The sequence below is a fragment of the Notolepis coatsorum genome (genome assembly GCF_963971535.1).
Source record: "Notolepis coatsorum genome assembly, chromosome: 6".
NCBI lineage: Eukaryota > Metazoa > Chordata > Actinopteri > Aulopiformes > Paralepididae > Notolepis > Notolepis coatsorum.
Window position 1 is genome coordinate 145,703,364 of NC_140170.1, and position 23,854 is coordinate 145,727,217.

Sequence of the window (23,854 nt, forward strand, 5' to 3'; positions counted from 1 at the left end):
AATAAGCTCAAATGTTTTTAACCTATTAATTTCCTTTTAGGCCTATACTGGCTACTGCAAAAGGCTGCAAATTGAGTACTATAGTGTTAGCAGGCGAAATAGCTCTAGAAAAGTGATACATACAGTTGTCTAAAGATTGAAATGCACACTTTAATGTCAGTACAAGTCAGTTTTGAGCCGCGCCATTCTGACTCCTACAGTCTACAGTACCATTCTGACTCCTACAGTATCTACAGTACCATTCTGACTCCTACAGTATCTACAGTACCATTCTGACTCCTACATTATCTACAGTAGTATCTGATTGGTTGATTGATTGAAAACGTTAATAACAAATTGCAGAATGGATACAATACAATACGGCTCAATACAAACAACTGCTACGAGGATGCAGACCAGAAAAATACTTTCGTCTTGTTTATATCAGGGTCCTCCATTTTCAATTCATCAGGACATTTATGACATACAACTTACAAGACATACAAATATACAGTACTGTGTAAGAAAAGAAAAAGATCATAAGAAAAATATATACATCCGAAGGGGAAGAAACTGTACATTGGAGGGGGTTGGGTGGGTGGGTGGGGATTTGGACATTTACCGGGGACAGTTTCAAATTGCAGCCGTCCATAGGTGCTCTTTGAGAGCGGTTTTGAAGGAGGGTAGGATTCACATTATTTTACGGCTGCGGGTAGGGCATTCCACATTATTGTGGCATAATTGCGAAACGTGTTTAGTCCCTTGTTTGAGCAGAATCTGAGTTGAACATGATTTGTGGAACTCCCTCTGGTGTTGTGGTCGTGGAATTCACTGACCTTTGGGAAGAATTTCGACATGGGTATCTTAGTGGTGTAGTGTATCTTGTAGACCAGGCGCATTGCAAGTTGCTGTACTCTGTCGTCTACTCTAACTCTAAGCCATCCTAGGTTGTCAAAATGGGTAGGAGTAAGGTGGGTTTTAGGAGTAAGGCCAAGTAGTAGTCTGACCAGTTTGTTTTGTGATGTTTGTAGCCTTGTTTTTAGGGCTTTTGAGTATCTCTAGTCAGATACAACAACACCCAGTGGTAGAATTACAAAAGATCAATACATGATGTGATTCATCCTATAGGGTGCATTTTGGAACTTTAGACCATCATAAAACGTGAAAACATGTAGAACTTTTGTTGTTTTAATGACAAAATATAGGCCTCTGTGTATGCCAGCTATAGCTTATTTTCCTGTTCAAAATGTCATCAACAAATCGACCAACTGTCATTGTTTTTAACCATTCAAACAGCCACTTGCTCTCGTCCATTAATTCACTGTGACATAAAGTGGGAGAGTAACATGTACCAGTAATTATTCATGTTGTTTTGCATCTCTTCAATTATTCAAACAAAAAAACACTGCTTAATGACACAACCGATGTGCATTTCCCATAACGATGACCTGCTCGTTTGGGAGTTTGTTTTGTGTGTGAAGAAGAAGGAGATGACATCGCCACAGACGTTTCTCTTGGTCATCTCCTCGAAAAGGAACTGGTGTGATTGAAGGATCGAGAAAAGCAGGGCGGAAATAGATCAATTGGGAAAATTACATTTACAAAGACTTATATGTTGGAATCTACTGTAGTATTCACTAGTTTTTACATTATATAGTGATAATACTGTCACTACATACTGTACGTGACAAGTGTAGGATTAGCCATTGTTGCTTATTATACTGTGTGAATGAATGAATGAATGAATGAATGAATGAATGACTGAATGAATGAATGAATGAATGAATGAATGAATGAATGAATGAATGAATGAATGAATGAATGAATGAAAACTTTATTTAACAGATTGCAGAATGGGTACAATACAGTACGGCTCAATACACACAATTGTTAAGGGGATGCAGACCAGAGAAAGACGTTTGTCTTGTTTACATCAGGGTCGCCCATTTTCAATTCATAGTGACATTTATGACATACACAACATACATGACATTTATGGCATAGGGACATACATGACATACAGGTATTTAGTACTGTTACATTTGTGACATATGCGATATTCAAATATACAGTACTGTTACCCATAGATCCTGACAGAGTATATACATATGATGGGGAGGGGACTGTACATTAGGAGGGGGTGGGTGGGTGGGAGAGAAATATACATACAGTGGGGAGAGAATATATACATACAGTGGGGAGGAGACTGTACATTTGGAGGGGGTGGGTGGGTGGGAGAGAAATATACATACGGCGGGGAGAGAATATATACATGCGGTGGGGAGGATACTGTACATTTGGAGGGGGTCGGTGGGTGGGAGAGAAATATACATACGGTGGGGAGAGAATATATACATACGGTGGGGAGGAGACTGTACATTTGGAGGGGGTGGGTGGATGGGAGAGAAATATACATACGGTGGGGAGAGAATATATACATACAGTGGGGAGGAGACTGTACATTTGGAGGGGTTGGGTGGGTGGGAGAGAAATATACATAGGGCGGGGAGAGAATATATACATGCGGTGGGGAGGAGACTGTCTATTAGGAGGGGGTGGGGGGGTTTGGACATTTACGGTGGCCAGTGGGGAGGAGACTGTACATTTGGAGGGGGTGGGTGGGTGGAAGAGAAATATACATAGGGCGGGGAGAGAATATATACATGTGGTGGGGAGGAGACTGTCTATTAGGAGGGGGTGGGGGGGTTTGGACATTTACGGTGGCCAGTTTCGAATTGCAGCCTCCCGTAGGTGCTCTTTAAGAGCGGTTTTGAATGTGGGTAGGGATTCACATTCCTTTACAGCTTTGGGTAGGGCGTTCCACATTGATGTGGCATAATTGCGAAACGTGTTTAGTCCCTTGTTTGAGCCGAATCTGGGTTTAACATGATTTGTTGAGCTTCTTCTGGTGTTGTGGTCGTGGTATTCACTGACCTTTGGGAAGTATTTTGACATGTACATGGGTACCTTAGTCGTATAGTGTATCTTGTAGACCAGGCCCATTGCAAGTTGCTGTACTCTACTCTAAGCCATCCTAGGTTGTCAAAGTGGGCAGGGGTGAGGTAGGTTCTAGGGGTAAGGTCAAGTAGAAGTCTGACCAGTTTGTTTTGTGATGTTTGTAATCTTGTTTTTAGCGCCTTTGAGGTGCTTTGGTACCATGAGGTGCAAGCATAGGCGTAGTACCCTTGAATGAGTGCTCCTGCCAGAGTCTTCAGGGTATTCTTGTTTCCCAGAGAGGAGATCCGGTACAAGAATCGAGTTCGTTGCTTGACTTTTTTTATTACATTGGATGCCATTTTGTCACAGGAAAGATTTGCCTCTAGGATGGAGCCCAGGTAGGTAATTTCATCTTTCCTTGTGACAATATTGTTACCCACTGTAACTGAGAAGCCGTCGGTCTTGCTGAGTTTGTTATTTGAACCGAAGAGAATGGACTCTGTTTTGCCCATGTGTAATGATAGTTTGTTATCAGCGAGCCATATGCAGATTTTGCCTAGTTCCGAGCTGAGGGTTTTTTCAACCTGCAACTTGTTCTTGTCAGAGACCAGCAGGGCTGAGTCGTCCGCAAACAGGAACACGTTGCAGTCACAAGCTGACGACATGTCATTTGCATAAATTAGGAACAGTAGCGGTCCTAGTATGCTTCCTTGTGGAACACCACAGCTCACTGTGAGGGGGGGGGGGATAGAGTACCGTTTACCTCCACCATCTGTTCTCTCCCCTCCAGGTAGGATTGCATCCAGCTCACTGATAAACTATCAAAACCAATTGCTTTTAGCTTGTCAATCAGAATGGAGTGATTGACAGTGTCCAGGGCCGCCTGGGAGAAATGCGAGGCCCTGTGCGAGATTTAACGCGAGGCCCCCCCCCACCCCCCCAAAAGGTTAAAAAAAAAAAATATATATATATATATATATATATTTTTTTTTTTTTTTTTTTTTTCATACAGTCAATATATTCTTAAATAATAGCGTTGCCCAAGGCGGGGCATGATACAGTCAACATATAGCAAAAGAGAGAGCGAGAGAGAGCTCCCGTTCTACAGTCAATATAGTGTACAGAGAGAGAGAGAGAGAGAGACACATAGGAAAGAAATTGAAATGCTATTTGGCCCTAAACAGAGAGTACACAGTGGCAGAATACCTGAGCACTGTGACTGAAGATCCTTGACTATACAGACTCAGCGAGCACAGCCTAGCCATCGAGAAAGGCCGCCATAGGCAGACTGTGTGTGTTAGAAAGAGAGAGAGAGAGAGAGAGAGAGCATGTGTGTTAGAGAGAGAGCATGTATGAGAGAGAGAGAGAGAGAGAGCATGTGTGTGTGTGTTAGAGAGAGAGCATGTATGAGAGATCCAAAAGGACAAAGATCAACACTTAAATCCAAGAGAGAGAGAGAGAGAGAGAGAGAGAGAGAGAGAGAGACACATTGGAAAGAAATTGAAATGCCATTTGGCCCTAAACAGAGAGTACACAGTGGCAGAATACCTGAGCACTGTGACTGAAGATCCTTGACTATACAGACTCAGCGAGCACAGCCTAGCCATCGAGAAAGGCCGCCATAGGCAGACTGTGTGTGTTAGAAAGAGAGAGAGAGAGAGAGAGAGAGAGAGAGAGAGAGAGCATGTGTGTTAGAGAGAGAGCATGTATGAGAGAGAGAGAGAGAGAGAGAGAGAGAGAGAGAGAGAGAGAGAGAGAGAGAGAGAGAGAGAGAGAGAGAATGTGTGTGTGTGTTAGAGAGAGAGCATGTATGAGAGATCCAAAAGGACAAAGATCAACACTTAAATCCAAAGAGAAGAGGGTCTATACCAGAGAAACCAAAGCAGCAAGGAGCCAATGGCCGACATCAGCTAAATAGGCTAGCCAGGTACTGTGACACACACAGCTTTGGCCAACGGCCCAACGCTACCCAAGCTACACAAACGACCAAGACATTCACACACAGCACATGTCGTATCTCCAAATGTTGTGAAGTAGCATATGTTTTGCCTGGAAAAAAACATCGTTATTAACAAAACATTCGGGAGGGGAAGGAAGGAAGAGTGGGGTAATGTCATGACATTTTCATTAATCTTACCTGCACCAAGGAACGCAGGGCAAAAGGCCGTAACACAGGTCTCCACGTTGACGAAAGGCCTCTCGCTGTCGGGACAAAAATAAGCTGCTGCCAGAGCCTTGTCATGGTGCAGGCCCGACTACATCTTCTGTCAAAGATGATGTCGTAGTCAGAGTGCCAGAACCCCCTGCTATTCTCACGGCTAATGTCAATGGTCGTAGCACAAGCTAACAGCTAACTCAAGGCTAACTGATAGCATCAAACGAACGTTCCCAGCCGAGCGCAGCCGGCAGTTAACGTCGAAGCTAAACAGCTAACTGGCTAACAGTTAGCTCAACCAGGCTATCGCTAACCATTAGCTAACGCAGAAGCAAGCTATGCGGCTACATACAGCCAGGTGCTGACACCAGGCACACACCGTTAGCTACTAGTAGTACTATTAGCTAGTCGGCCAGTTTAGCTCCAGAGAGTGAGAGAGAGAGAGAGAGAGCGATGTCCACGGCGGGAATAGAATAGAGTTAATAGAATAGGTTAAAAACTCACCAAATGTCCAAGAGGATGGAGACAACCGCGTGGAGTTGACGAAGTTCATCTGCCAAACGACCCTCTTCATCCTTGGCTGCAGGTTAGCTAACGCTAGATAGCCTTTAGCTAAGCTAGCTACTAGCCGACATCATCATGGGCCATGGCCTATATCCCGACTGCATCATGACAAGGCTCCGGCCATTTGTCCCGCCTTTCGTCAACGTTCCTTGGTGACTGACCGACTGATAATGACCGACCTTGGCTGGCATAACTAAGCATAATAGTCAAAAGCTGCACGCACGAAATATTCAAACGCAGCTGATTCTTCTTCTTCTTCTTCTTCGTTTAAGTTTCCGGCGGCGTACTATGATGTAAGTAACCACTCCCTTCGTTGAAACCAATGCCTGCTGCAGAGCACCAGAGCTCCAATAGTGACCCAGGTGCAGACCCAGGAACAAGTCAGACACATTCTACAAACGTGTCTAATGTGAAATATATAAGCATATAAGCAAAACTAGATTTTAGGTATGTGATGAAAAAGGGCCTCGCGGGAAGGGCCTCGCAAAAAAAAAAAAAAAAAAAAAACAATAAATAAAAAATATTATTTTTTTATTTTTATTTTTTTATTATTTTGCGAGGCCCCCCTTCCCGCGAGGCCCTGTGCGACCGCACTGCTCGCACACCCCCTGAGGCGGCCCTGACAGTGTCGAAGGCCTTTTGTAGGTCCAGCATGACCATGCCGCAGTATTTGCCTGCGTCCACCTCTTGTTTGATGTGGTCGTTCAAATAGAAAAGGCATGTGTCAGTGGAGTGGGATGTTCTGAAGCCAGATTGGAATTCGTAGATTTGATTTTTTTCCGCCAGGTACTTTTCGACCTGTTCGTAGACTATTTTCTCCATGAGTTTCGAGATGGAGGTAAGAATAGAAACAGGGCGGTAGTTGCCTGGGTCTAATTTGCTGCCCTTTTTGTGCAGAGGGGTCACTCTCGCAATTTTGAAGTCCTTGGGGACGTGTCCCTGTTTTATGGAGAGGTTTATTATGTGTGTGATGACTGGGGTGATGGCGGCTGCTGAGTCTCTGAGGAATTTGGAGGGGATGTTGTCATGGCCAGTGGCCTTGTTAGGTTGGAGGGCGCTCAGTTTTTTGAGTACCTCATCGGTTGTTACCATTTCTAGTTTGAAGTCATCTTTGCGGACCCCTAGGTTTTTGTAGTATGCTACTATGTGTTCTACCCCATAATGCCCTGAGTGGGAGGGTAGTTTGTTTACCAGTGTTGTGGCTATGTTTGTGAAGAAGATGTTTAAGTAATTGGCTACATCCAGCTTGTCTGTGATGAGCGTGTTGTCCGTCTTTATGTTTATGTTTGAGAATCTGGTTTTAAGTTTTTTACTGCAGCCTAGTTGATTATTTTTAAAGATAAATTTTTTGGCGTTTTATCGCTTTATTGCTACTGGGCAGTCCAGTAGAGAGAGACAGAGGAGGAATGGGAGACAAAGTGGGGGGAAGACATTCTGCAAATAACGACGGGTTCGGGAGTCGAACCCGGGTCGGCCGTGTCGCGGCTGAGCGCGCTATGTGGTTCGCCACTGGGGCGCCGCCTAGTTGATTATTGAGTTATTTCCAAAGTTCACATGGTTTGTTTTTGTTTTCCTCAGTTTTGTTTGTTTTTTGCGGTTTTGATCATGGTGTTTACGTCATTTCTTAGGCCCTGTTTAGACGGAAACACTAGCAGGTGAATCCGCAAATCTTTTTTTTGGATGTGCCTTTCATTTATACGGAAACAGTGTTTTTACGGGGTGAAACCGCAAAAAAGTGAGACTACCTTCCAGGGTGGAATTCCTAGAAACGCTAAACCTTTCCGCTCTCATCTAAACTGTCAAACCGCATAAAACGATGACGAAAGGGTTGTCAAGGCTCTCGTTGCGTGTACTGCTTACATCACAGGCATGCGTCAGTAGCCTAGAAGCGTAAACAAAGCATGTCTGATTCTATCCATGGCGATCACCTGAAGGCTACATTGGCAGTACTTTTAAATACACAAGAATCTGTCCCGCGGCGTGACTGGACCCACTGTCTGTGAGTGACTCTGCTTTGGTCCAATCACATTCCCCACCTCTGCCTCTGCGAATCAGAGGCAGAGTAGGGCGGGTCTTCACAGCACGTCATGTGACATATGCGCCAATCGTGTGACAGCGGGGCTCAGTCGTCTGGAATCGTTACAGCCTCGTCTGCACGGAGAATTCCATCCCAAAACGATAGTCTAAACGCAAAATTAAAAGTGAAACCGTAAGACGACTTTTGCGGTTTCTGTTCAGACTCTCTCCGTCTAAACGTAGCCTTAGTCTGTTTCTTTGAATTTTTTGTTCAACCACGTGGGCTTGGAGTTCACTGCTTGAGCTTTTGGAAAGCTTTGTCTGACTTTTATGAAGTTCAGAGCATTTTTTGTCTCTGGTTTTCATAGCGGCCAGTATTTCAGTGTGCATCCATGGCTCAGCGCGATTTTTTACCCTGGTGGTTCTTAGGGGTGCCATGTTGTTGAGTATTGTTTTTTTTTTTTTTTTTAATTTTTTTTATTATTGCAAAACAAAACTTATTAAAAGTCAGTACTCAACACACAATGTATTGTTGAGTATTGTTGTGAATTTGGTTTTGAATCCAAGCCAGGTTTCTTCAACCTGTGTACCACTGAGTTCATCTGACCAGTCCATGCTCTCCAGTTTTTGGTTAAAGGCCTCTCTAGAGTAGGTTTTGAGGTCCCTAGATGTGACTGTTTTGTGACAGCCGGCCTTGTTTTAGCTTTTTGCGGGTACAGAAAATCATATAATGATCACTTAACCTGCATGCTATCACCCCTTTATTGGAGATCATGGACTTGTCAGAGGTCAAAATGAGGTCAATGGTGGTTTGTGTTGAATCACATACCCTTGTGGGTTGGGTGATTAGCTGGCTGAAACCAGAAAACCTACTGAAGGCCTTGAAGACAGGTGCTGCTTTACGTAGCATATCCGTGTTCCAGTCACTCCGTTTATAGCAGAAAACTGATCAGGGGGCTTCCCACAATCATGAAAACAAGATAATGTAGATAAAACAAGATAAATAATCATTGTGCCACATGCCGTGTTGCTCTCATTTTGTGTTGTAAATGCAGAGCACCCTTCCTTCACAGCAGTGCACACCACCCCTCCCCCCAAGCCCAAAAGGTTGTCTCAGCTCATGTTGAGAGGGAGGAGTTTTTTTTTAATGTTTTTAAATGTTTAAATGTCTTTGGTAACTTGCAGAAGATGACAGGCCTTTGGTCGAGAAGAAAAGTCTAACAAATTCACTTGTCCGATGATCTCAAATCAATGAGTAATAGTGTTTAATAATTGTGATTTCAACATCAATATCAATTGTAACCTTGTACCTGGATACACACTAACATGAGTCTGACCTACCCCCCCCCCCCCCCCCTTTTTTATTTATTTATTTTTCTATTTATGTTTTCGTTTCTTTTCCTGTCCTTAAATTAGTTTTTTGTTATTTTTCCTCCCCTGGGTTGTTTATGAGGCGTACTCGGTTTATACTGCTTATTTTGAGTAGGCTGAATACTTTGAAAACAAATTGAATAAGATGGAAGAACCTGAGTAACAAATGTCATTGACTATGTGAATCAAGTATATACTGTATGATCAATGCAACGTGATGTTCACTATCACAAAATAAAAGAAAGTTCAAAAAATATATATAATAATAATTGTCATATGATTTTTGCCATAATCGAGTAGCCCTACAGTGTACTCTCACTATATCACTTAAAGGTCCCATGCATTATAAATGGCCTTTTCCAGTGTTTAGCATTGTTTCCTAGCAATGGGTGATTATATCAATGTGGTCTGTGTCGTTAATTATCATATTGACTCATCAGTCTAGTCTCGAGTTCACGAGATCTTCCCTCACTCAACTAAGCCATTCTGATTTGACTCGCAATGCGACGTAGCAAGGAGCTGATTGAGCTCTGTGGTTGTAGTCACCGCCCACAATTCGCTCAACAGAGCGAGTGGATTACTTCCTCAAACAGTGTGCAGAGTCCGACAGACAGCAGAGAACGAGCGAGCGAGAGGGAGAGAGAGAGATAGAGAGGGAGAGAGAGAGATAGAGAGAGATAGAGAGGGAGAGAGAGAGATAGAGAGAGAGAGGGAGAGAGAGGGACCGCGTGCAGGAGTGTGTGTAAAAATGTGTGTGCGCCATGGTGATGGGTCTTCTCTCACACAATCTCCCGACCCACGCACGTGGGTCATGAGCTTCTCTCTCATGCGTGTGTGTGAGTGTGAGAGAAGTTCCTGCCCCGTGCGCGGTCGGGATTGTGTAAATGCTCCGTGTTCCTCTCTCTCTCTCTCTCTCTCTCTCTCTCTCTCTCTCTCTCTCTCTCTCTCTCTCTCTCTCTCTCTCTCTCTCTCTATCTCTCTCCCTCACAGTCGGGAGCACTAGCTTATCACTGTCAAGATATCTTTGTGCATGCTCCCACGCGCACGCCCGTATTCCGATCCGTGCAATAATAATCACAGAGGTATATATTGTCATTTGAAACAAGTTACCAACAATGCATTGTCCCGTGGGATTATGCCCCCTGCGGCGAAATTAATTAGTATCCCCCTCAATCTCTCTCTGTGCCAGTCGCAGACTCAAAGCGCTTATGGGCGGAGCCCATCCAATAACAGCCTGAAAAATTATGCTTTTGAGTACTTGATTAGAAATATAAAACAATGATTTTTATTTTTTTTTAAACGTACAGATGTGTTCCATAGACTCACAGGAATTGTGTAAAGTTGCCCAAATAGTGCAAGGAATAGCAATGCATGTCCCCTACAATACTGTAGCTACTCAGACACAATACTGTAGGCTACTGTACATCACAATATCACTTAATTGTCTCTAAAAAGATCTACATGAGTAGAGCTCTGGACTCATGATCGGAAGATCACCAGTTCGAGCCTCGGTCAAGGCTGCTGTCGAAAAGTGGTGTTGTTGTCTAGCAGGGAGCACTCTGTCCTCTGGACTTGTCAGTAACAATGCCCCTGTTACAGTGATAGGGACACCGTACAGCTGCGAGTGCCGTCCTTCGGATGAGACGCTAAACAGAGGTCCTGACTGAATTCGGTCGTTAAAGAACCCAGGACGCCTATCTAAAGAGTAGGGGGTTCCCCGACGTTCCTGATCAAATTCACAATCAGGTCTCTGACATCAAGGCCACCATCATGACTTACTTGACTTAAGCCTTTGCACTCCCTGCGGAGCATAGGCCACTGACGATTTCTTTCCATGTTGTGTGGTTTTTGGCCTCCCGAACGATGTTGTGCCATCCCAGTCCAGCCTCTTTCATTTCCCCTTCCCAAGAACGGCGCCAGGTGTTTCGAGGCCTGCCGCGTTTCCTCTTTCCAGGTGGGTTCCATCGTAGGGCTTGCCGGGTGATGTTTGTGTCTTCCTTTCTCAGAGTATGGCCTATCCACATCCACTTTCTCTTCTTTATTTCTTCTGGCGGGGGTAGTTGTTTTGTGCGCTCCCACAGGTCCAGATTTGTAATGACATTTGGCCATCTCACTCTTAGAATGCGGCAGAGGCAGGAATTTATGAAGGACTGTACTTTCTGCTTCAGCCCTACAGTTGTCTTCCAGGTCTCCGAGCCATACAGGAGGACTGATTTAACATTGGAGTTAAAGATCCTCAGCTTTGTATTTGTTTTTATTTTATTTTGCTTTTCTGATTTGCACTCTGATGTCTTCTTCTGTGCCACCCGCTGTATCTACTACGCTCCCAAGGTAGGTGAAGGAGTTAGTTTCTTCGATGGCCTCTCCCTCTAGTTCAATGTTTTGTTGGCACTTTGTGTTGATCTTCATAATCTTCATTTTTACCCTATTGATCTTCATTCCTAGAGTTGAGGCTGTTTCCTTTAGTTTGTTGGTCTTTTGTTGCATTTGCTGGTGACTGTGTGATAAGAGAGCTAGGTCATCTGCAAAATCGAGGTCTTCAAGCTGGTGCATCAGTGTCCATTGGATGCCGTTTCTGGCTCCTTCGGTTGTCTTCTTCATGGTCCAATCAATGGCGAGCAGGAACAAGAAGGGGGACAGCAGGCAGCCTTGTCTCACTCCAGTCTTTATCTCGAACGGGTTTGAGGGCTCCCCTCTGTGCTGTACCCTATCCGTCATATGATCCTCTGATGATGTTGATGTACTTCGGTGGGATTCCATAGTGCTCCATCAGGTGCCACAGACTGTTCCTATCTAGACTGTCAAAGGCCTGTTCGAAATCGATGAAGTTGATGTATAAGGAGCTGTTCCATTCCAGGGACTGTTCGATGATCATCCTCAGTGTGGCGATCTGGTCTATGCAAGACCTTTCTTTCCGGAATCCTGCTTGATGGTCTCTGAGGAGCATGTCAACGGCAGTCTTCATCCTATCTAGAATTATCCGGTTGAAGACTTTGCTGGCGGTCGAAAGTAGCATGATCCCCCTGTAGTTCTTGCAAGGTCCCCTTTCTTTGGTATCTTCACTATGTAGCCTTCTTTCCAATCTTTGGGTATCCTTTCTTCTTGCCAAATTTTCCTCATGAGGGGATGGAGTGCTTTGATGCTTGTAGTGATGTCGGTCTTGAATGCTTCACTCGGAATGGTGTCTGGTCCTGCTGCTTTCCCATCTCTCAATTGTGATATTGCTTTCCTAGTTTCTTCTTTTGTTGGGGGGGTCATTTTCAGTGGGACTGTGTCTGTTGCTGCTTGTATATCTGCTGGGATGCTCGCTGGTGCTCTGTTGAGCAGCTCTGTGAAATGTTCTACCCATCTCCTTGTTTGATCTTCCTTTGTGGATAGTGTGTTTCCTGCCTTGTCTTTTATGGGCTTCTCTGATCTCATCCTTCTCCCCGAGAGCTTCCTGGTGATGTTGAATACCTCTCTCATGTTTCTCTGTCCCGCTGCTTCTTCTGCTTGTGTAGCAAGCTCTTCATAGTAGCATCTCTTGCCCGCCCTGACCTTTTTCTTTATTTCTTTATGGATCACCTAATCATCCCTTCCCCTTAATTGATTGATATCAATCCCTGTCTCCTGAGCCGTTCAGCTATTGTGTAGTAGTGTTGTCATGGTTTTTGCTTTATTTTTCCTTTCTGTGAGGGACAGCTGTCTATTTAGTCTCCTGTGAGGGATAGTTGTCAATCACTGGCCTCTGTGGTTAATTGCCTCATGGGTCGGCAGGTGTGTGGGCTTGATTGCACCTGATTCAGTGCAGCTGTGCCTATGGCAAAGCTGAGTCTATTTAAGTTTGAATCTTGCAGTGTTAACAACAGGTTATGTATATAACCTAGTTATATGAGTACTGGCTAAGCGTCCCGCTCTTAAGCCTATCGAGATATACCTCATCTCATGTACCTATTGTACTCCATCAACGAAAACAAAAATACGCCAATCACCTGCCGGGCCCCGCCCCTAGGCGTGCTCTATAAGATACTCGGCATGGTCACCAAACACTCTTCCTTGCAGAAAAAACCCGTTTCCAGGAAAAGATTTCCCAAGGGAACTCAGGGCCGCTTAAGAGCGGGACGCTTAGCCAGTACTCATATAACTAGGTTATATACATAACCTGTCATTATATTATCGTACTTGGCCATCGCGTCCCGCTCTTAAGCCTATCGAGATATGGGGTAGAACGGACGCGAGGCCTGACAGATGTACCCCCTGAGGACCCGTAAGCCCACATCAAGGGGTTGGGGAGTCCCGTCACCCCATCCTTCCTAATGAAGGGGGGGCGCAGTCAACTCCACCCGAGTGCGAGCAAGAGGGAACTAGAACCCCTTGAACACACAGCACAGGCGGAACCACGTGTGACCCAACACACTGTGGCCCATACCCACACACTCCTGCTACCCTACCAAAGGACGGGAAGCAGGAAAGGCCACAGACCCCAGAACCGCCTGGGAGACAGAACCCCCGGTCATGTCCATGAGGTAAAACCTTACAAAGGGGCCCGGGGAGGACCATGAAGCTGCAGCACAGATGTCCTCCACCGAGGCCCCACCCAGCAGAGCGGCAGAGGCAGCCACCCCACGAGTGGAGTGCGCCCTGACGCCCCCAGGGGGATCCAGCCCGGCCAGCGTGTAGCAGAGGGCAATGCCCTCGCACAACCAATGGGACAGGCACTGTTTCGATAGTGCCTTACCGGCACGAGAACCACCGTGACAGACAAAAAGCTGATCGGTAACCCTGAGGTCCTGAGTACGGCTGAGGTAACTAGCTATTCAAAACTAGCGTGAGGAGACGGATGAAACGCCTGAACCACAATATCCCTGGAGCGGAAGGAACTCCGGATATTACTAGGCACGAAAGCAGGATTAGGCCGCAATCGGAACGAAAAGACAGGCACTCTGGATGTACCGAAAGAGCACAGAGCTCACCCACGCGTTTAGCGGAGGTGACAGCCAGCAAGAACGCGGTCTTGAAAGACAGCTGTCCCGGGACTTCCGGTATGAGAGCGGAAGGGTAGCACGCATGCGGTGAGGCTCCTGGTCAAAAGAGTGAAAAACGGAGAAATAAAGACCCGAAAAGTGACGAAAAGTGATTAAAAATGAAGATGCAAACGAGAAGGAAGGAGGAGAAAACAATTATGAAGGAAAGAGAAATGGAGGACTCACAGGAAGAGGAGAGTTCGATGGAGCAGAACCCCCGAGGCGAGACCGAGAAGGGGCAGGCGGAGGAAGGGGGAGTTTCGGCTGAGACGGACAAGGGAATGCCAGGATGGGCCGTGCTCATGCAGGCCGGGATATTGGCGACCATAAAATTGAACTCGGACACGATGCAGGCGACCATAAAACTGAACTCGGACACGATAAGAAATGATATTGGGAAGTTACGGGAGGAATTGAGGAAGGAACAGGAGGACTTCAGAGGTGAAATGAATACAGAACTCAAAAGGGTGGATGAGAAGATGGCGGAACAGGACAGAAACGTAACAGAGGTACAGACTAGAACGGCGCAAACGGAGGAATGGAACACAGAGATACACGAGGTGTTAACGTGTGCGATTCAAAAACAAGAACAGATGGAGACAAAGATATCGGACATGGAGGGGAGGTCACGGAGAAATAACATCAGAATATGGGGATTGAAAGAAGGAGTCGAAGGGGAATCGGTGACCCAATATGTGGAAAAGCTTATCAAGGAACAACTGGAGGAGACGGGACTGGAAAAAATGGAGATACAGAGGGCCCACAGGGCGTTGGCTCCGAGACCGAAACCGGACAGACCTCCGAGGGCGGTGATTATTAACTTTCTGAGATTTGAGATTAAGGAATTGATACTCAGAACCGCGTGGACCAAGAAGATAGAAATCGAGGGGAAAAGACTGTCGTTTGATCACGATTACTCGACAGCGGTAGCAATAACACACAGGTCCTACGCGGGACTGAAGAGAATTCTGAAAGAAAACGGAAAGAAAATCCAATCACCCATGACCTCGCTAAGGATTCACTGGAAGGAAGGGACGGTGACGTACGCGACGGCGCGGGAGGCGGCGGAGGAGATGAGGCGACGGGGGATGCAGATGGCGGAGGACGGAGAAGGAAGGGGACAGGAGGGCCAGACGCTGAGCCTGCAGCAGAGATTGGAGAAAGCACGCAGATGGACCAGAGTAGGAGATCGAAACCCGGGAGAGGAGGGAGGAGAGAGGAGAAGGCCGAGGTGAGACGTGACAGACCGAAGGCGGAGACGGACGAGGAGGCCAGAGACGGAGAAGGAGGGGAGAGGAGGCGGGAGGAGACGAATGGATGAGTACACGCACAAGAGATTGAAAAAACTATCCAAATAGAGACAAAATATAGAAACTGAAATAACATATACATAAACACACATTCCCAGGTAGAGGCAGGATATAGGAACGAACATAACGTATACATGGACACATAATACACATGCTGATGGAGGAAATAAATGGAAATATAATTAGGTATGATAGACGGAACACAGAACATATTGAAACAAATACATAGACACACGCTGCGAGTAACACAGTTGGAAGGGATTAAGGGGATAAATGGACATCACATAGAAAATAGAGGGGAGGAAAAGAAAGTAAGAAGGGGTACACAGAAGACACCACACACGGGTTTGGGAGGAAGGAGGGACATTGGAGCATATGAGCCACATTGAGAGGGACCTAGGAAATGGGGGTCTTTGATCAGAATGAAGGACAGAGCGCTTTTGACCAGGAGCTTGACAGCAATAAAAACAGTAAGAAGGCTGGACAAATATGACGAGCGGTTGGGGGTAAAGGTTTCAAACCCCCAAGCCGTCAGGAGGAGGCCTCTCACTAGGAGAGCAATTACTCCTCACCCACCAGCAGGGGACAGGGGGGGACACAGGGACCCCCCGAACGCCTTGGGAGCACTTTATGTAAAGTTTATGTTTTTTATTTATGTTAATCATTATATGTATTCGGTGAAGAGAGCGGAGGCTACAACCGGAGGGGGGAATGAATGTGACATGGGGGGGACTGACAGACGAAAAAAGAAGAAAGATGACAATGGTTAAAGGTATAAAAATGATGTCGTTAAACGTTAATGGAATGAATAATGCGATAAAGAGGGGCAAAGTGATGTTGAAATGTAAAAAAAGTGAGATGGAAGTGATTTTTCTGCAGGAGACACATTTGGTAGCACAGGATCATGAGAAACTGAAGAGATTTGGATATGAAAATGCATACTATAGTTCCTTTAAACGGAACCTGAGGAGAGGAGTAATCACGTTAATCAAAAACACAGTCAAATTTGAATTTATCAAGGAAGTAAGAGACAAGGAGGGAAGGTTTGTTCTGGTGAAGGGAAAAATGGAGGGTCAAATGATTACATTAGTGAATGTTTATGCACCCCCAGAGAGTGAGAGGGATTTATATGAGACCATTTTTGATATGATAGTGATGGAACTAGAAGGGATATTGATATGCGCGGGAGATTTTAATGTAGTACTGAATCACAACCTAGACACCACGAGTACTAGAAAAGGACGGGCACCAATCAGTAGATATATGAATATTCAGATGACGGAAATGGGAATTACAGATGTTTGGAGGGGGATGCACGCCATGGACAGGGAATACACACATTACTCACACCCGCACGTGACATATACGAGAATAGACTACTTTTTGATGACGACGGGGGACAGTTACAGGGTACGGGAGAGCAGAATAGGAGTAGCGGACATATCGGATCACAGTGCCATATATCTGACAGTAGATCTAGAAGGGAGACGGAGGAACACGATCTGGAGACTAAATGTAGGAATATTAAATAACAAGGGGGTGGTGAGCAGTGTTGTGCTAGTTACTGAAAAATAGTAACTCAGTTACTTTACTAGTTACTTCATTTCAAAGTAACTTCGTTACTGTACTAGTTACTTACACCCAAAAGTAATGAGTTACTGTGAAAAGTAACTATTTAGTTATTTAAAAAAAAAGATAAAAAAAAAAGATTGCTCCCGAGTCCCATGCCCTATAGTACTCAAAATCGGTTGATCAACTTGACAGTTTCCATTCACATCACCGAACTCTGCTAAGCAATGTGGTCTAGATACAAACACAAATCTGACACAAACAAATGTTGTCCCGAGTCATATAATAAGAAGTGCGCCGGTTGAAGGAACAGCCTTGATGTCGCCGGAGCGTTTCATTATAACCATTATAATTCAAGGGTACTACGACTATGCGTGCACCTCATGGTACCAAAGCACCTCAAAGGCGCTTAAAACAAAATTACAAACATCACAAAACAAACTGGTCAGACTACTACTTGACCTGAACCCCAGAACCCACCTCACCCCTGCCCACTTTGACAACCTAGGATGGCTTAGAGTAGACGACAGAGTACAGCAACTTGCAATGGGCCTGGTCTACAAGATACACTATACGACCGGGGTACCCATGTACATGTCAAAATACGTCCCAAAGGTCAGTGAATACCACAACCACTACACCAGAGGAAGCTCAACAAATCATGTAAAACCCAGATTCGGCTCAAACAAGGGACTAAACACGTTTCGCAATTATGCCACAACAATGTGGAACGCCATACATAAAGCTAGGGGTAACAGTACTGTATATTTGAATACCGTTTATGTCACAAATGTATCAGTACTAAATACCTATATGTCCCTATGCCATAAATGTCATGTATGTTGTGTATGTCATAAATGTCTATATGAATTGAAAATGGGGGACCCTGATGGAAACAAGACAAACGTCTTTCTCAGGTCTGCATCCCCTTAACAATTGTATGTATTGAGCCGTACTGTATTGTACCCATTCTGCAATCTGTTAAATAAAGTTTTCATTCATTCACCATCTTGCAAGTTGCAACGTTGTTTAAGATATCAATCAAAGCATTGCAACGTTAGAATAGTTAGGATATCAATTGTGCATGAAAGGACTATATTTATATTGTTTGATTAGTATTATGAGATTCCCTGGCAGATTTCGTACAGTCAATATCCGTTGATCAACTTGAGTTTCAGTGAACACATTGCACTGACTCACCAAAGTCTGCGGTGGTTGAGATGTAGTAACGTTACGTTAGTCCAGTTGACTCCAGCAGCGCCTCAAACATGTTCTTTATCTCGTTTCCATGTTGTATATTAATTATCTCTCCAAGTAGTTGCTAAATGGTTTGTTAGTTTGTTACTGCGTTCTTTTTATATAGATTCATAGCGAGCGTTTGTTTTGTTTACAATAGAGAGGGTCTATTTCTTTCCGTAGCCGCATTTCTTGCGCACTTCTGATTGGCCAGTGGCCAGACTCGCCTCGTATCATTCTACGCTGGTGGGGATGAGGATAATAATAATAATAATAATCACTACCGCTCGCTATCAATCTACGCCGTATATAACGCAAATAACGCAGTGACGAACCATTCAGTAACGTAAGTAGCGTTACTGAATTTCAAAAGTAATGCGTTAGAGTACTAGTTGCGGCAAAAAGTAACTTCGTTTCTGTAACGCGTTACTTTGTAACGCGTTAGTCCCAACACTGGTGGTGAGTCAGATCAAGGAGGAGATAGCCAGGTATAAGGAAGAAAATGACAACGGGGCGGTAGATCCGAACATTCTATGGGACACACTGAAGGTGGTGATAAGGGGGCAATTGATGGAGAAGACAGCAATGCTGAAGAAGGCCAGAACGGAGACATATCACAATCTGATAGGGAAGCTGAAGAAGCTAGAAGGGAGACACCAGATATCAAAAGGACAGGAAACGCTCGGAGAAATCAAAGAAGTAAAGGCCAGGATAAATAGGGAATTATTGACGGAAATAGAAAAGAAAGCGAGGTTCATGAAACAAACGTACTATGAAGGGGGACCAAAAGCGACCAGACTGTTGGCTAGGAGAATTAGGACGCAACAGAAGTTGAACACGATACACACAATAAGGGATACAAAGACTAATGAAATATTGAGAGACCCAGCTGAAATAGAGAGGACATTTAGAGAATACTATGAGAAACTATACACACAGCCAAAAGCAGCGGGAGAAGAGGAAATAGAAGCATATCTGGAGAAGCTAGAGTTACCATCGATAGGGAAAGAACAGAATGAAGAATTAAATAAAATAATTACGGAACGAGAACTGGAAGAGACAATTAGTAGAGCTAAAAACAACAAATCTCCGGGGAGCGACGGATTCCCATCGGAATTCTACAAGACATTTAGAACGGAATTAGCACCCATGTTAGGGGCGGCGTTCAGACACACGATGGAAGAGGGCAAAATGCCCCCCTCGTGGAAGGAAGCCATAATCACCACGATACCGAAGGAAGGGAAGGATAGAGAATTATGTAGTAGTTTCAGACCTGTGTCCATACTCAACGTGGATTACAAGATGTATACATCGATAATATCAAAGAGATTTGAGACGTTTATGCCAGACATTATAGATGAAGATCAAACTGGATTTATTAAAGGGAGACAGACACAGGACAACGTGAGAAAGACATTACACATAGTAGAGGAGATACAAAAACAAGGTGGTAGCGCGGTACTGATTAGCCTAGATGCAGAAAAAGCATTCGACAGTGTGAGCTGGACATTTTTATATAAAACATTGATGAGGTTTGGACTGAACGGGAGGGCGATGAAGATGATCAAGGCGCTATATCAAGAACCGACAGCGAGGGTTAAGGTGAATGGCAGCCTGACGGATAGAATCAGATTAGAGAGGGCTACCAGACAGGGATGTTGTCTCTCACCAACGCTCTTCGCCGTTTTCATAGAACCACTGGCACAACTGATCAGACAGACCGAGGACATTAAGGGAGTAAGGATAAAGGGAACGGAATATAAACTAGGCCTATTTGCGGACGACGTGATAGTATACATGAGGCAACCAGACAAGAGCTTCCCGGCACTGATGGATCTACTGAAGGAATATGGCCACTACTCAGGATACAAACTAAACGTGACAAAGACACAGACCTTAGCATGGAACTATACCCCAACGACGGAAATTAGGGAACAGTACGGGATAAGATGGGACATGGACAAGATTAAATACTTAGGGGTGAACATCACGAGAGGGGTGGGGAAACTGTTTGAGGCGAACTATACACAGATAAATCAGAACATCAAGAGAGACTTGGAGAGATGGACAGTAATGCCCTTGGACTTCAATTCAAGAATAGAGGTCATTAAAATGAACATACTAGCAAGGTTACTGTACCTGTTCCAATCACTACCGATACAAATACCACAGAATCAATTCAGGGAGTGGGACAGACTGATATCGAGGTTCATATGGGCGGGGAGAAGACCACGGGTCAGATATAAAACACTACAACTACCAAAGGAAGAGGGAGGGATGGCAGTACCCAGCCTACAAGATTATTATTATGCAGTGCAACTGAGAGCAGTGACGTGCTGGTGTAATGACAAATATGAGGCAAGATGGAAAGACATTGAAAAAGAAGGGGAGGGATACAAGGTACAAGCTCTGGTGGGAGATAGGGAACTGTTCAAAGAAAAAGAGGGACTGTTAGATCCTATCACCAAATGCACCTTGACCATATGGAACAGAGTAGTAAAAACACACCAATTAGAGAAGCAGTCAGGGGTTCTGAGATGGATAGCACATGACAAGAGATTCAAACCAGGGAGGCTGGACCATGGATTCAGAAGGTGGGAGAGGGGGGGGGGGGGGGCAACAGCGATATGCAAAATGATAGAGAAGGGGGAAATGCAAACACTACAAAAATTAAAGGAGAAATTTGGACTAGAAAACAAGGACCACTTCAGATATCTACAGATTAGAGATTACTATAATAAAGAAATAAGAGGGGACAAGGAAGAAGAACAGAATGGAATAATTAGGATGATAGTAAGGGCATACGAAGGAGGGAAAGGAAGGGTAATATCAGCACTGTACCGGGCTATAATGACCAGCAAGGGACACACAACCGATTATATAAGGGAGAAATGGGAGAGAGAACTAGAGATAGGAATAACAGGGAAGGAATGGGGGAACATATGCGAGGTGCAACATTCAACAACAGGATCGAGGATATGGAAAGAGTTTGGATGGAAAAACATAATCAGATTCTTTATAACCCCAGAGCTGAAGGGAAAATATGCACCAACACAAAGAGCATGCTGGAGGATGTGTGGGAAGGAGGGGGCAAATCACACACACACATATTCTGGGGATGTCAGAAGCTGAAGGGGTATTGGGAGGAGATAGGGGAGGCAATGATCAGAATATTAGGATACGGGTTACCACAAACAGGACTGGTGCTTTACTTAGGAGACCTGACACACGAGGGAATACAAGGGGGGGACAAATATTTAATAAAGATAATGTTGATAGCGGCCAGAAAAGCAATAACAAGACTGTGGTACAAAGAAGACCCACCGACAATAGCACAATGGGTAGGAATAGTGGAGGAGATACAGGATATGGAGAGGATAACACACATGCTGAGGTTACAGGAAGAGAAATTTGGAGAAAGATGGGGAAAGTGGGAGGATTACAAGGGGAACGAAAACGACATCACAGAGGAAGAACCAAATGCATCACAAGAGGGCGAAGGGTAAAGGAGGAAAGAGGTTCAAGGAGGGTCTCTGAACCCATGTCACACACTTTTGACTTAGTTAGCATTTTCTGATTTTATTTAAAAAAAAATTGGGTATTACAATTGTATTATATTTTTTGTACTTTATTATTTATGTCTGTTTAACAATGTTGTATTATGGGTTCCATTTTTGTGTAAGTGTTGTTTGTCTATAAATGTTAATAAAAATTTAAGTTTAAAAAAAAGAAAGACAGCTGTCCCAACGGCGCTTGCTCAAGCGGCTCAAACGGGGCCAAGGACAACCGACCGAGGACCAATTGAAGATCCCAACTCGGAGCCAAAGAGCGTTGCACCGGCTTAACGCGTCGAGCGCCAAGCAGGAAACGCTTCACAAGAGGGTGGCTGAACAAGACATCAAACCCCTCATGATAGGAGGATATAGCTGCTGCATATACCCTCACCGTCGAAGCCGACAGTCTACCAAGGAGAGACTGGAGATAACCAAGGACAGCATCCAGGGGGCAGGAGACTGGGTCCCGGCCCCCCGCCTTACACCACTCTTGGAACATACGCCATCTGCCCGCGTAAAGCGCGACAGTGGAGGGAGCATGCGCATTCCGGATGGTATTAACCACAGAAGGGTCCATCCTCTCCAGACTTACCCTCCCACCAGCCACACCAACAGGCGTTGGCTCAACACCGGGTACTGGAACAGCGACCCGTGTTGCTGAGAGAGGGCCGTCGCCGACCAAGGAATAACCCAAGGCGGAGCGACCAGTAGCTGGATCAAGACCGGGAACCACACTGCCGTACCCCGGTCCGGCGCGACCAGGATCACCGTCCTGCGCTCCCTCCGTATCCGCTCCAACAGCTGACTCAACAGCTGTACAGAAGGAAAGGCGTACAGAAGACCGGGCGGCCATGGAAAGATCGAGAAGGCATCCACCCCCAAGGGGGGATGATCTGCTTGACTGACCGAGAACCACAAGGGGCACTTGTGAGAGCGTCGGCTCGCAAACAGATCTACCGAGGCCTCCCCGAAGCGATCCCAGATCTGCCTGACTATGTCGGGGCGGAGTTCCCACTCGTCGTAACGAGGACCGCCCCGAGACATCATATCCGCGCCCATATTCTCTGCACCAGGGATGTGGAGCGCCCTCAGACTGCGCAGCCTGCGAGATGCCCACAGCCAAAGTTCGACCGCCGCCCGGTGCAGGCGGATGGAACGAGTCCCACCCTGCCTGTTGATATACGCCGCTGCCGTCATACTGTCCGTTCTGATCATAACGTGCTCGCTTACCACCAGGTGGGCGAACCGTTTGAGGAAAAACCACCTCTGTATCCTCCTCATGAAGAGGAGGCCAAGAGGAACCACCGTGTGAGCAGATGCCATCATACCGAGCAGGCGCATCACTTGCAGCGCCGTGACCGTCCCTCCCAGACGGAAACCCCCGAGCGCGTGAAGGATAGACACCCGCCGCTGCTCCGAGAGGGTTACAATCATGGGCCTTGACCTCAACGTCAAGCCCAAGTACTCCACCTGTTGACTGGGAAGAGGCGTACTCTTCTTCCAGTTCACAGCAAAACCCAGCCTGGTGAGGTATTCCACCACCAGCCTGGTATGACACCTGGCAACCTCCTCCGAACGACTGAGGAGTAGAATATCGTCGAGATAGAACAGAACCCGTATTCCCAGACGACGTAGAGGCTCCAGCGCAGTCGCTACGCACTTGGTGAATGTGCAGGGAGCCAGAGAATAGCCGAACGGCAACCTCTGGTACTCGTACGCTACGCCCTGAAACAGGAACCGCAGGAACTTCCTGTGAGGAGGGAAAATCGGGATGTGAAAAAACACATCCTTCAGGTCTATGGAGGTGAACCAGTCTCCCCTTCTGACAGCAAGCAGAAGGAGTTTGACGGTCAACATCCTGAACGGTCTCGCTACAATCAACCGATTGAACGCGGACAGATCCAGTATAGGTCTGACCCCCCCCTTTTTCTTGGGCACCAGAAAATAACGGGAGTAGACGCCTGACATCGCGTCCTCTCTCGGGACCACGACTACGGCCTGCTTCGCCAACAGAGATTGGATCTCGTCGGCCAGGGCGTCATTGCTTCTGACCCTAGGGTCGGCACCAAACCTGAGAACGGAGGGTGGGGTTGCGCAAACTGCAACACAAGCCCCTCCTTCAACGTTCTCTCTATCCACCCCTCCAAACGGCATTCTTGT